The sequence below is a fragment of the Esox lucius genome, chromosome 2 (genome assembly GCF_011004845.1).
Source record: "Esox lucius isolate fEsoLuc1 chromosome 2, fEsoLuc1.pri, whole genome shotgun sequence".
Taxonomy (NCBI): domain Eukaryota; kingdom Metazoa; phylum Chordata; class Actinopteri; order Esociformes; family Esocidae; genus Esox; species Esox lucius.
Window position 1 is genome coordinate 25,774,158 of NC_047570.1, and position 15,950 is coordinate 25,790,107.

Genomic DNA, 15,950 nt, shown 5'->3' on the forward strand with positions numbered 1-15,950 from the left:
CAATATGGCCACAAGGCAAACTCAAGCACACACACACACACACACAGACCGACATAATGGACACGAAATAATGCTTTCTGAACTTTCAAGACTACATCACATCATTAGCCTATCTAACCTGCTTTCAGTTAACAAGTTACAAAAAATATATACTTCTTTTATGATAACACACTAAAGGAAAATAGAAGGTTGAGAGGACTTTAAAGTGTATTGAGGGGGAAAAGTGCCTCAACTCCTCAACACTTTATTAACACAAACATGTCAAATTGAGTAAATGATTGAGGTTCTTTCATAATTAGTCGAGAGAGTGAGAGACATGTTATTGACTTCCACAACCCTTTGGGCTCTGATTCTGGCATACCTGAGTGAGACTGCTGTCAGTGAAACATCTGAAAAATGGCTGTCTTTTTCAGAGTTAACATCAAAACAAACCCATGACAACTGCTGGAACATGGACAGTAGAAAATGAGGGCAAACCCCAACAACTACCACAAGTTTCATTGATCATTATTATCCACTGTCTTATCATTCATGCTCAAGTGATGGATGTTTAAAATGTCAGGAATTTCGGACCAGACCAGCCACTGTCTGCATGTCTATCTAATAATCTAACCATCTGTCTAGACATCTTTCCTTATTCACCATCTATCAAAGTTTAACCAGCCCTCCATCCTGCTTGGGCGAATGAAATGCTGATGGACTTTCCATGAGGTGGGTAGGTTTCTCAGGGGCTATGTTATACTCCATCCACTGTGGTGTAAAATATTCTGGTTGGGATGGGATCTCTTACCGAGTCATTATGTTAGGCTCCTCTGCCCGTCAGCATGCCAAAGAGTCCCAGTCCTCTAGAGTCCCAGTCCTCCAAAGAAATTTTTTTACATCTTGTTGGAATTACGCTATACTTTACTTATTGACAATGTAGAGGCCTTTTGAGATGTTGTGGTGGTGGAAAGAGGCAAAATCCTCTAGCAGCAGAGAACAAACTAGACATGCAACACACTACCAACCAGACCAGACAGAAATAATGGGATTCTCAGATTGATTCTCCTCTAACTTCAGCGTTCCTACAATGAGTAAAACCCAGGTTTAAGTCTGTTGTTCATTACACAGATTTAATTTAGATACCTATCAAATACAATCCAGAAATGTGACATTGTGGCTAGTGTGAATTTTGCAATAAAACTGCACACACAGTGTCTATTTAAAGTCCACATATCTGCTGCCCAGTCCTACCATGTTGCTGCCTTTAAACAAATAAAAGATCTGATCAAATGTATCATTAGTTTTGTCAAAATTGTTCAAGCTCTTTAAATGTTGTTGTAGTCATTGAAAGATAAACATTATCTCTGATATTTTGTTATATATGTTCATGCTAGATGGAGACTGTACCATTCATTTACACCTAATGCAAAGCCATTCTGGTTTGCCTTTGGTATTAACGTAGGCGTTATTGTCCTGCTGAGAATTTGGTGCTAATTATTCAGAGGACTGAACTTTTTATCTTTTGCTCCAATCAAATGTCATTTTATAATGACAAACTTACCAGCCTCTGCTGGTGACACCCATATCGTATGGCTGCCATCACAATCCTTACATTACAGACGTTCAACAACAGTGCATTCACACCACATTACTGGCCGCTAGGAAAAAGTGGAGAAAGCAAATCCACTCTAAATTCTAATTTCTGTTTGCAACAAGACCATTGGGTAATACTGGGAAACAACAAAGAAATGTACTAATGTGACCTAAAAAATTATGGCCAGACGCATAGGATATTTTTGGCATTTAGGTGACAAATTTTGTTGTCCCACGCTAGATATTTCTGTTAACATGCTTTCTTTTTCAATGAGATGACATTACTGGCAGCATATGTTTCCATTCAGGCCTCAGTTGTATTTAGAATATTGCCTCCCATAAAACATGGAAATGTTTATCAATAAACAAATAATGATTGACAGCCAGGATACACCCGCTAACATAGCTGTTGAGCAAACTGAAATAGGAGTGAAAAGTTAGGTTTTAAACATCCTTGTCTCATCAAAGAGATTTTAAGTGAATAAATCTAATATTTTTAAACAATGGCCTCTAGTAGTGATCTTAAAAATTCACTAAAGTTAACTTCTCGTATAACTTCTGTATAACATGCAGCCAATAAATCATGTTAAACTAGCTGAGACACAAAATCATCTGTTGAAGTCCTAATTACAAAAGACCAACTTCAGTTGGCAATTGACTCATTTCAGGGGCCCTAATGAGATGGGAGGAAGTCTACATTAAACTTTGAATAAACCACTGGAAGATGCATTACTATCACTTTTGTATCACTCCTATATAAATGACTGTCGCAGAGTGTCTGATCTCTTTCCTACTGAAACATGAGCCTGGGGGCAGTAGAAAGACCCAGGCTGAATAGAGAACTGCAGACGCCCCAACAAAACATATTGATAAAATGAACTGTTCCCAGAATTGATACCAGGTTATTCTATTCACAGTCAGAAAGGTTTCTTAAAAAGAAGACATACAGGTGAATATCGTAGACCACTACTAGTAATTACTCAACATTAGACAAATATATAGATAAACCAGAAATCTTCATAGCAGCTTTTGAAAAATTGGATAACCTCTCATAACTAAGGAAGAACAAGGCTTTATGCAAAATAATCAATTATAATAAATTATTAAGGGATGTCGAACAAGGTTGCCCTTCTTTCCTATTCATATTTATTATGGCAATTGAATAGCTAAAATTATATCTGACAATTACATTGAAGTGCCTAAAATCTAGTTTATAAACCAAAATGTTTGCCAGTGAAGTTTCCACTTGAGTCCTCAATTGTTCACATTGAAGACTAAAACTTAACTGTGATGAATGTACTTTCTACAGATACTTTCAACAGATTGGAGCTCTTTAATCTTTGATTTGCCATGTGATATCCTGATAAAGAAGGCAGATGGCAAAGTAATGTATTCATGTGTTTTTTTCTTCTTTAAGTCTGGAACTGAAAACCAAATAAGATAGAAAAGATATACAACCCTGTTTCCAAAAAAGTTGGGACACTGCGTAAAATGCAAATAAAAACAGAATGCAATGACAACATATCATTACAAAGACAACATAGCACATGTTGAAACTGGTAAATGTTATTGTTTTTGGAAAAATACATGGCCATTTTGAATTTGATGCCAGCAACACGTTTCAAAATATTTGGACGTACAGGGGCATGTTTACCACTGTGTTGAATCACCTCTTCTTTTAACAATACTCTGTAAGCGTTTGGGAACTGAGGAGACCAATTGCTGTAGTTTTGAAAGTTAAATGTTTTCCCATTCTTGCTTGATACAGGAGTTCTGCTGCTGAAAAGTTTGGGGTCTCCTTTGTCATATTTTTCATTTGGCGCATTCGTCATAATGCACCAAATATTTTCAATGGGTCGCTGGTCTGGACTGCAGGCAGGGTAGTTTAGCACCCAGACTCATAATACTTGCAGAATGTGGTTTGGCATTGTCCACAGGACAGTTTTCCACTTAGCCTCAGTCTATCTTAAATGAGCTTAGGCCCAGAAAAAGCGGGGTGTGGTTCTGGATCTTGTTTATATATGGTTTCTTCTTTGCATGGTAGAGCTTTAATTTGTGGATGCTGCGTTGTACTGTGGTTTTCGGAAGTGTTCCTAAGCCCATGCAGTGATTTCCACTAAAGAATTGTGTCTGTTTTTAACACAGTGCAGCCTGAGGGCTCAAAGGTCACGGCCATCCAATATTGGTTTCGGCCTTGTCCCTTGTGTACAGAGACGTATCCGGATTCTCTGAATCTTTTTTATGTAACATAGACAATGAGATCCCCAAACTCTTCGCAATTTTATGTTGAGAAGCGTTATTCCTAAATTGTTGCACTATTTGCCTGTGCAGTCTCTCACAGAGCGGTGAACCCCTCCCCATCTTTACTTCTGAAAGACTCATCTTCTCTGGGATGCTCTTTTAATACCCAATTAAATTACTGACATGTATCGAATTAACCTAATTAGTTGTCAAATGTTCCACCAGGTTTTTCTAGCATTACACGTTTCCAGTCTTTTATTGCACTCGTCCCAGCTTTGTTTTAAATGTATTGTTGGCATCAAATTAAAAGTAGGCATATGTTGTTCAAGAAATAATAACATTTCTCAGTTTCAACATGTTGTCTTTGTATTATTTTATATTGAATTTAGGGTTTAATGATTTGCACATAATTTATTTCAGTTTTTTTTTTCAATTTTACACAGCATCCTAACTGATTTTAAAACAGGGTTGTATTTACACTGTATAATAAACATGAATTTGGAGGGCTACACTGTTTAAATATTAAATCTTTGAACAACTCAAAGCCTTAATACTAGAAAAAGAAAATACAAATCGACAGAGACAAAAAGGAATAGGCTATTTGATCATGTCTGTGTGAATGTCCAAATAATAATCTTGGCTGTTTACCAAAATGTATTCATGTTACAGTTAAATAGTGAATATGGGCTTAAAATGCACTCTCTCTGCTTTAATTTGAGGGTATTCACATCCAAATTGGAGGAAGGTTTTAGGAAGAACAGCTCTTTAATATGTAGCACCCTCTTTTTCAAGGTAAGTAATCGGACAATTGACTCAAAAGCTGTCTCATGAATAGCTGTGGGATATTCCTTTGTAATTTCTTCAATTAAGCAGGTAAAAGGTCTGGAGTTGATTCCAGGTGTGGGATTCACATTTGGAAGCTGTTGCTGTGAACCCACAACATGCAGTCAAAGGAGCTCTCAATGCAAGTGAAAATGGCCATCCATACGCTGCAAAAAAAATTAAAATCCATCAGAGTATAAGCAGGAACAATATGAGTGGCCAAATCAACAGTTTGGTACATACTGAGTTTTGAACCCGGGTCACCAACGTGAAAGGCTGTGTTGTTAACCACTAAACCACGAAGCTGCACATTTATGGGCTGTCAGTATAGCCTCTTTTCTATACTCACACCCGGCATCTGTATATCCTGAACAAGTCATCTTTTGCCACTGGTCGTTTTAACAGTTAATTTGCCACGCCACGGCATTACACGTTTCAGCAGTCGCTAGACTCCATTGAGGATTGTGTTAAACTTACTAACGTTTCTTATTAAGTTTATCTCCACCATTGTGTCTATGAACTGTATTGCTTTTGCCACTGGCCATTTAAACAGCTTATTAACCAGTAATAGGCTTACTAGTATCTACTAACTTCCTAGGATTAATCATAAGAATTGAGCAGTTTCTAGCGATACTGAAGATGAACTTATAACTTATACACTTATGCAATACAACCGTATACAGTTTCAGTTAAGGCTTACTATAACTGGCTACTGTATGTTAAGCCAGCAAATGGGTTTGTTTATCCTGACCCAAAACGCATGCATGGATGCATACTTCCAAAATCCACCAGAAACAGTCACAATATAACAGAAAACTGTTTTATTTCAGACTTACTATAATATAGATACTAACGGTTTTAGCCAGCGAAGTTTTTATCTATACGGAATAATTCATAATGCATACAAAGCTTCACCTGCAAGGAGATACGAACTCGGGACCTATAGTTCACAAATCTGCCTCTCTAATCACTACACTATTTAACAAGGGGTAGTCAGTCGGTCAGTCACTCAGTAAGAGACATTCGCTCTTCTAGCCGGCTCCGCTTACATGGTCCGGCAAAAATAATGCACTGGTGTGCTCTGCAACACAAAAAGGCCCTAGATGTCCACAGAAGACAAATGTAGTGGATGATCATAGGATCCTTTCCATGGTAAAGAAAACCCCTTCACAACATCCAGCCATGTGAAGAACACTCTCCAGGAGGTACTGTAGGCATATCCTTATCCAAGGCTTCCATTTGGCAAGAGCAAATACAGAGGGTTCCCCACAAGGTGCAAACCATTCATAAGCCTGAAGAACAGAAAGGCCAGATTAGACTTTGCCAAAAGACATCTAAAAAAGCCAGCCAGGTTCTGGAAGAGCATTCTTCAGACACATGAAATAAAATCAACCTGTACCAGAACGATGGGAAGAAAAGTATGTAGAAGGCTTGGAACGGCTCATGATCCGAAGCATACCACAGAATCTGTAAAATGTATTGTTTATTGATGATGTGACAGCAGACAGAAGTAGCCGGATGAATTCTGAAGTGTATAGGGATATATTGCCGGCTCAGATTAAGGCAAATTCAGCAGGTTGATTGGACGGTGCTTCACTTTACAGATGGACTCAAAACCTACTGCAAAAGCAACTCTGAAGTGTTTTAAGGCAGTGCTGGAGTGGAATATTCTGGCCAAGTCATTCACCTGATCTCAACCTGAATAAGCCTGCATTTCACTTGCTGAAGACAAAACTTAAGGCAGAAAGACCCACGAACCAACAACAATTGAAGACAGCGGCAGTAAAGGTCTGGCAAAGTATCACAAAGGAGGAAACCCAGCATTTGGTGACGTCCATGCATTCCAGAATTCAAGCAGTCATTGCCTGCAAAGGTTTCTCGACAAAGTATTGAAAATGACATTTTAAATGACATTTTATTAATCATTGTTTTACATTTTTCCAATTACATTGGAGCCCCTGAAATAGGGGGCTGTGCATGAAAATGGTTGCAGTTCCTAAACGTTTCATACAATATTCTTGTTCAACCTCTTGAATTAAAGCAGGAACTTAAAGCTGCACTTCAATTGCATCTGGGTTGTTTCATTTCCAATCCATTGTTGTGGCGTACAGAGCCAAAATTATGAAAATGTTGTCAGTGTCCAGATCATTCCGGATCTAACTGTACTTCCGAGATGGAACCTACACAGGATCCTTTCCAAGTGATGTGATGTTGACAGTGTTCAGTGGTTCAGTCTGTCCTGACTTTAATCTTTCCCATCCAGTTTACAATTTTGACAATAATGATGAATAAAAGTTGCCCTAAGAGTTTAAACAACCTCATTGAAAACTAATAATTGTGTCTGCCACCAAGTCTAAATTCTGGTGTGAGAATGTTGTCATGATTATTAACTTAGAAAAATGTTCATAATTGTTCTTTCATTTTGAAAGTGTATACTATGTTGTGTAGATCAATGGGGATATTTCTTGATCAGTGGGAATGTTTATTTTTTACAAAAATAAGATTGTTGGGAGCAAATAGAAAAGAAATGTTTCAGATGTGTACACATTAACTAGCAATGTTAAATATATTCCATGTATCTCAATCGAATTAGGATGTGGATCTTTGTTTGCCTGAAGAAACAAATACAGAGCCCAAACTGGAATGTTTCAGGTGAACCCAGGACAGACCAGGCTAAACACACACAGAGAAAATCTTGTCTTGCACACAGAGGCCAGACAAGGCTATACTAAATGCACACAGAGGCCAGACAAGGCTATACTAAATGCACACAGAGGCCAGACCAGGCTATACTAAATGCACACAGAGGCCAGACAAGGCTATACTAAATGCACACAGAAAATGTCTAGTCTGACCGAATGCTCCCAGAGCCCAGACTCAGTCTTCAGGCTGTTAGGGGGTTAGTGCCAGGAGTTTGTGATGAGGGAGCTTGAGATGAAGTGAAGCGCAGCGAGTTCCAAAGCCCGAGCTAAGTGAACAGATTAGAGGACCGCACAGCCTCCACACCTACACTCACACTGGAGGTCAAACACACACACACACACACACACACTCACAACAGCCCTATGGGCCTTGGTTAAAGTACCACAACACATTGGACTGTATTTTATTTGGGACCCAGTGTAGGGTTCTTCCACGTAGTAGAGACAGGAACCAGATGTAATATAACGTTCTGTTTTTACAGAATCAAATCTTGCAATGGGATATTTTGCCTCATTCGGGTTCTAAGTTGGGTACAGTCTATAAACATACATGGTGATTAGTGTGTGTGTGTGTAGGGTACAATAGGGGATAGGGGGCTATTTGCAATGCAGCCTCGGTGATATGCATTACTTCTGCATTCTCCTGTTTAGAAACATCACTCCAGTCTGACAGTGTGTAATGTGTGTTTTGTCCTGAGCCATGTCTGAAGCACGAGTGTATGTGGTGTTTTTTCCCTTCTAAGTAGCCCCACGGTAACTCAATCTGTGTACTCTCAACACCTATGGGTGACAGTGGTGTGTTTGACCCCTGGAATTTAAGCCGGTTTACCTACCAAAGAGGTGTTTTACAACCTCGACCACTCCTCTGACTCGGACTGTGTCCGCTTGTTTTCCCATGGGCTAGGTAAACATGACGCTTGTTGAAGGAACTTCATTCACCATATATTTCAGTGGAATGCCAGCCCCTCTCCCTCGAGTCTCTGTCTCCTTCCCCCTCTTTTTGCCTTTCCCTCTTTGCATCCCTCTCTGTCTCTCCACCCTCTCTCCCTCTCCTTCCTCTCGCTCTTCTTCCTCTCAACCATCCCTTTCTCGCTGACTAAGTGTTCTACCCTAATATCCTCTTATTCCTTGAGATAAATGGACAGAAATCTCCATAAACTAGAATATCTTCGCTTCAGAGGGAGAAAACATCTTGAACAGAATAACATGTTAAAAGCAGCGGTATTGCGTTTCAAGGAGAACCCCCCTCTTATTTGAATCCGGCCATTGTAAATAGTGCAGGGGGGACCTTGAGATCTGTTCCAACCCCTTGGTACCTCCAAAGTAAGCTTGACAATCTGCAAATCAGAAATTAGCACTAACAACCAAAAGCTGAAGCTAGTTTTGAAATCTGATGATGGATTCACCATGAGGCCAAGGTCAGGGGTTCTGACTGCAAACCGATGTTAAGAAACTAGTTTACAATAACCAGCAACTCCAGCATCAAAGGTATATTATTTCACCTTTCTTACATTTAACAAGACCTTTGATGTTGGCAGCTATGTAACATCTGCTTCTACGCTGGATAGATTTAAAGGAGCCCCTTGTTTTTAGGCAGATCCAGATTTGCTAAACGGAGCAGGGAGGGAGAAAAATATCTTTGGTCCGGCCTTTCAGATAGTTCTTGTAATTTGAATGGAAAAATTTATCTGGAATGAAATAACCATGTCCGAGTGGCAATCTGAGTTGCGGGTACTGGGAAAGGAAAAATGCATAACATTGTTGAGAGAAAAATAATGACATGCATGCTGTATTTCATTACCATAGAACCATGCCTGTATTCTTTTCAGAAGTGGCCTATTCTAACTGCAAACCTCCAGCTAGATATTAGGCACGTGAAGAGATATGAAAACTGGTGTCAAGTGATGAGAAGAAGTTTTCACTATTAATTTAAAATATGAAAGCATTGGGTTTGGAGTTTACAATCAAGCCAGTTGAACAGAGCACTTAGAAATGGGTTCATCCCATACCTCAGCCATATATATCATAAACTACAGGGAGCAGATCAGATTTTACTGGATGTAATGGGGATTATGTCAAAACCTAGTAGGTAACAATTTTAAGGAATATAACTATTAGTTTATAAGGATAATGGAACGGAATCCTGACTTTGTAAAAAAAGAAAACTTAAATAAAGCATAATTAGGTTCTGTGGCTTGACATAACATGGAGAGGAGCATCAAAACCAATAGGAATGAATGCAGGGAAGCGGAGGGGAGGCAGGGAATATTTGCCCCATCTGGATTTAGTTTGAAGTCAACCATGGAGGGACCTCCAGTGACTGTGTGCAGCAAAGCAGGACCAGAGGCCTGGCCGACTGAACTGGGATAATCCTAGTGGGGCTGGGGTATAGAGCAGGAGCTGGCTTTGGGGGAGTTGAAGTAAAAGCCTGGGGTATAGGGGCAGGAGAGAGAGTAGAAGGGTGTGGGGGTATGGAGGGGTATGGAGATAGGGTTGAGGCCGGGGCAGGGGTATAGAGATAGGGTAGAGGCCGGGGCAGGGGTATAGAGATAGGGTCGAGGACAGGGCAGGGGTATAGAGATGGGGTAGAGGACAGGGCAGGGGTATAGAGATAGGGTTGAGGCCGGGGCAGGGGTATAGAGATAGGGTTGAGGCCGGGGCAGGGGTATAGAGATAGGGTTGAGGCCGGGGCAGGGGTATAGAGATAGGGTTGAGGCCGGGGCAGGGTTATAGAGATAGGGTTGAGGCCGGGGCAGGGGTATAGAGATAGGGTTGAGGCCGGGGCAGGGGTATAGAGATAGGGTTGAGGCCGGGGCAGGGGTATAGAGATAGGGTTGAGGCCGGGGCCGTTATAGAGATAGGGTTGAGGCCGGGGCAGGGGTATGGAGATAGGGTTGAGGCCGGGGCAGGGGTATGGAGATAGGGTTGAGGCCGGGGCAGGGTTATAGAGATAGGGTTGAGGCCGGGGCAGGGGTATAGAGATAGGGTTGAGGCCGGGGCAGGGGTATGGAGATAGGGTTGAGGCCGGGGCAGGGGTATGTTGCCGCAGTATAGCACCGGGGTTCTCTCTACGTAGGGCCTCTTCAGTGCCTTTGACAACAACAGAACACATCCAGTTCTCAGGGATATGGCGTCTTCCACTTTTTGCCCTGAAAAGCAGATGTGCTACGTTAGGTTCACACATGGCCGACACAGGACCATGGCCAACTGGTGGTAGTTAGCCCTGAGTAGACACACTTATCTACACATAAAAGTGATCAGGTTGTTTTTCTCAGACCTGTAAAATTACCAATAGCTAAATACGGTCAACTACAAATCAGTTGTCTCTGAAAACCAAAGCAGAAAAGCAAAACAAGAATGTGATATAATGGAAGACTAATCTCTTTTTAAATGATTCTCCTGTGTAACACTAGACTAATTCACATAATTTTTTCCATCTTATGGTTTCAAAAGCAAACAACAACAGGACAGGTTATTGTCCTTTCAATAGAAACATTGTATACTATAGATTGCACAACACCCTGAACTTTTCATATGAGGTTTCTCTATATATGTGATGTTATTGAAGCTGACGTTGCCTCACTGCAGGGGAAGATAGTGAGTAAGCCAGCATCTATTGTCACACCCCACGTTTTAAAACCACACAACCTCTTCTGAAGAGGTTTATGGTCCTACTCTTCCCGGAACCGGACAGATGAAGAAACTCAAAACAAATTTTCTTTAAAAAAAGATCAGTCTACAATCCGTCAGCTCAAGAAAATAATTTACCCGGTTGCTTTTCCATTGTAATCTTCCCAGAACCTCCTAGTGAATCCTTTCAAAACAATTCATGAAAAGAATAATCAAGAACAGCTATTTGTATTGGCACTACTTTTCATGTAACCACTCTGGGGCCCCTCTCTCTATGGCGTCATTAGACATGAGCTCAGTGCAGTAGGTGCTGACTGACCGACGAGACAGCCCTGACCGAACGACACTCAACCACCTTCACTGTTCAGAACATAGGTAGTGATTAGGGCTGCAACTAACAACAATTTTGGTAATCAATGAATCTGTTGATTGTTACTTCAATTAATCAATTAATCAGAAGACATCTATTCCCGAATGAAATGCAGGTGTTTTATTTAAAATAAATAAAACACCTGCATTAAAATAAATACGTTTTCAGTGTTTTTCTGACCCTTTTACAATGCCTTCATTAAAACAACTGCAGTCGATAGTAATAAAACAAATAAGAATGTGCAAAAACTAAAGGGTTATCATGATATCATTTTCAAGACTGTTGGAAAAGCATTCCAGGGTATCATGAAGCTGGTTGAGAGACTTTTGACTGATTCTGTAAATCAATGGAAATTGTAAAGCATTAAAACGCCTTAACGTTTCTGTTGTGGAGAAATACAGAACTCACCAAATTTGACACTAATAGGTATATTAGTCAGTAAGGTTGTGAATGCTTAGCTAGCCGGAGCAGTTCAACCATACACAAACTCAACGTGCTCAAGCAGACCATCAGTTCGTTGGTGAAAAACTTGACGTTAACGTTAACTGAGCCATCCATTCAAGACTAACTATTTCTCAGTTATAGAGGTAAGTGCATGAACACAAATTCTAATGAACGACAAATGTATATTATATTAACGTGCCGCGCTGAGCACTATTAATCTTCCGTCATCACGGCTACAATGCGTTTTCTCTTTGAATGCTTATGCATTACAGTCACGCTCGCTGTGTCTTTGAGAGCTCTGCTTTGCAAATGGTTTTCAACAAATGGTTTTCGTTTCATTCTTAAACGTGAGGTGGTTCTATTTTGAAACGTTTGGTGGTATGTGACTTCCCTCCAGTGTAGCCTCCACCATCTTTTGAGATGTTTCCTGTTTGCTACATCTCCTGTACACTCAACTCTTCCATAATGACATTTGTTATGTAGACCCAACTAATTGATAATGACATTCGTTGCCAACAATTTTTATTATCGACGTTATCGATTTTTTTATCGATTAGTTGTTGCAGCCCTAGTGCTGATATATAATAGAGGGACAGGATCAGCCTAAGAGACTGAATCTCAGAAAGGCATTTTTTCAGGAAAGTACTCTGAGAAAAGGTTTTAATTTACAGTAATGACCTGGGGAACAGTTACCCAGCGCTAGGGAGAATGAGTAAACCAATTGGATGATGGGGATGATAAGGTAGACACGGTGGCATCAGGGACAGATTTGAGATGTTGCCAGGCTACTAGGGTTAAGACCTTTACTCATACCATAAGTGCCATACAGCACCTATTTGCCATTCTGTCCGAAAATGTAAGCATCATACACAGATCAATGTCTCAATCACGGCCCTGCCGTTAGATTCTCAGGAAATTGCTATCCAATAATAGCAACAGTAAAGTTAAAGACTGAAACAGTAACAAAATGGTCACCCCACTTGTTTCTTGGGAAAAAGCTGAGAGATGAGCCTTGGTAAATCAAACCACTCTACGTTATAAAGATAAATGAATGAAAGGCCTATGACACGACAGTTAAACTAAGCTCATGAGGCAAGTTGCATTATTCCAGAATAAATGGGCATAATACATCTCCAACAATGGATTTAGCAAATAAGGATTCAAGCTTTAATTTCAACCATGCCTCATTTAGTGTTGACAGCCTTGGCTGTAGTATGGAAGGTAATGGGAGTGACAGTAATGAAAAGCATCTCCTTGCCTTCCTTTGTGGGCCAGAGAGATGGACCACGATGCACTCCTCCTGCCTGGCTGCGACTGGCCCTGTGCCGCATGGGAAAGTTCAATCTGGAGCCAGCAGCCATCTTAAGGGAGACCACACATACACAAACACATGGACAGAAACAGAGATTCAGCTACATGGCAAATAAGGACCTGCACTGACAGCACACACAATGTGCGGACCAAAATACATTGAACATATGCGGCAGGCCCAAACATGACCGTTCCGAAACGTACCGAGATAAACACACAATACCACCACTGGCACACTCAATATAGACACGTACTGTAAACACGTTCCGCAAACAAACACACACAGACAGCCAGGAGCCCTAAGATGTTAAGACGCTACATGTGTATACCAACATCCACACCCACACCCACACCCACACACACACACTCACACACACACACACACACAGACACACCGCATAGACACAGCTACACGGCCAGATGCTTCAAGTGAAAAGAAGACAGACACACTCCCATTCACACACGCAACGCACTGAGCAGGGCTCTCCATAAGCAGTTATTTCCCTGAAACACTGCCAGGGAGCTCTCTCAGTGACAAGCTACAAATCCCTGACACCACCACTGATGATAGCTTTACAGCAGCATAGCCTCCAGGGGCCCGGTCGGCCTAAACATAAACGCGCGCGCACGCGCGCACACACACACACACACACACACACAGTGGCATGGGTCGTTGGGATGTGCAGATTATGGCACTGCTATATTAGTGACGGCAAGACATGGAAACCCGATCCAAAATAATGTTCTCTCAGAGGTCACATGGTGTTTTGGGGACTCAGAGGTAGTAGTCCATTCATACAAACAGACAGATGAAAAGCCAATGGGTCTCCTTGAATAGGCCTAGTGATAGCTTCCCCATGTTTGTATTAAACTAGTCATAACTGCCATCATGCCTAGCTGATATGTGATCTGTGGAGACTACGTAGCGCACGGTCTTGTCTGTCAGGTGCCGCTCGTTGCAATAAAGGTTAAGTCTTGACCCTTATAATCTGGAGTTTGTTGATAGGTTTTCTTTAGCTGTGTTGAAGGCCGGCATGCGGTGGGTGAACAGGACATAGTACAATGTGAGTCCTTGCCATTTGATCTTGATAAATGTATGCTCCGTGATACGTTGAAGATATGTTTTCCTTAAAGCACCTACTTGTTCAAGTATAGGCCTGCCCGAAATCATGATGCCTCAATATGATGCCATATTGAACTGGCCATAAATGTAGTGTTTTATCACAGTGCATTTTGTGATACCTTAGGATGAACATTCGTTTTGATTTAAATTAACTTATTTAATCTAGAAAATGGAAAATAAAATGTACTTTTTGAATTAGTTGGTTCTCTCTCCATTCTCAACACTTGATAAAAAATACTCTATGTAATGGTTCCTTTTATGTGGGCGCAATTGTCAGAGTCTTTTGTAACTCACTTGGTAAGAGCATGGTGCTTGCAATGCTAGTGTTGTGTGTTTGATTCCCACATGGGGTCAGTATGAGAAAGTATGAAAATGTTCGCACTCACTACTTGAAGAAGCTCTGGGAAGGACTGGCTTCAAAATGACATAAATGAGAAATAAAAAAATAGGTTTCTATGGTTACGTCACTTAGCATCTGAGCACTGCTCATTAGAATGTACATTACCCAGCAGTGCTGATAACACACCCATAGATGTGGTGTGTTTGTAATAAATCAGGATCACAGGTGAGTGGTGTGTGGATTTATTGGGATATATCACTTCACCCTAATGAGATAGCTCACCTCAACGTTTGTCCTCTCATCCCTTCCCCAGGTTCTTTATCTGTCTGGCCTTATTATCATTTCATGAAAAAAAAAAAAATATATATATGTATAGAAATAATCTTATGAAAACCCGGCAAAGCTTTGTGCGCTTCATTAAATCAGCATAAGAAATGTATTAAGTGTGCAGAAGATGGCTTGGAGGCACGGCGTTCAGACCCCAGTGTTGACTTAACCTTCATCATGGTGTGGGTTTTAGTCTTCTGCCGGATCCTAATGTGAAGAGGAACGGGATCTCAAACAGAAGGGATAGTGCTTACCACAGGGACCGGGCTGAAGTAACCAGAGACTCTTCGGCATATTCGTCTACTCCTCTCCATTTTAGGGTCACCATAGACATCTGTGGTTCAGAATGATTACTGTACTGTGTGCACTAAATATTCCAAAGTGCTTTTTCAACCATTCAACTGTACAAGCCCTATTAGATTAAATCAGGGGGGCAAAACAAGAGATGAAAACTAATCGAGAGGAGTGGATGGGTTTGTGTTAACAGCTCATTTAAACAAAATTCAATTTCAGATGCTTCTCCAGGCTGGGGGCCAGAAATGGACAGAACATGGCGATGGACATCCCACCATGAAACGCATTCTGTCGCTGCTGAATCTCACAGGAACCACTTTTGAAATAGTAAAAAAGCACACAACAAACAATAACTGTGAACAAAACAGTCACATTCAATCTAATGACAAAAGAACTAAACATCTTATAGGAATTAGGTCTAAATTGAAATTGGAATCTTAAGGAAATGGGTTAATAGATGTTCAGTTCAAACGTGTCTGAATACAATCATGAGGCATTTTAAAGAGCAGTCGCGAACTGGTCAGTCAGGATTGCCTTTACAATTAGTGTTCATTTGGGACAATACACTGGGATCCACACTGACTGCTTTCTAATACATTATGCATGAGACTGTCCATATGAACTTGGGCCATCATGCATGCCCTTGTGAAAAGCAGAGACCACAGCAAAGCAATCACATTTAACTTGTTCCACCTCCCTTCTGAACATTATTCCTATGTAATTGAAGAGGAATGATAACCTGGCATTGGATCTCTACAATATGTTACTTTT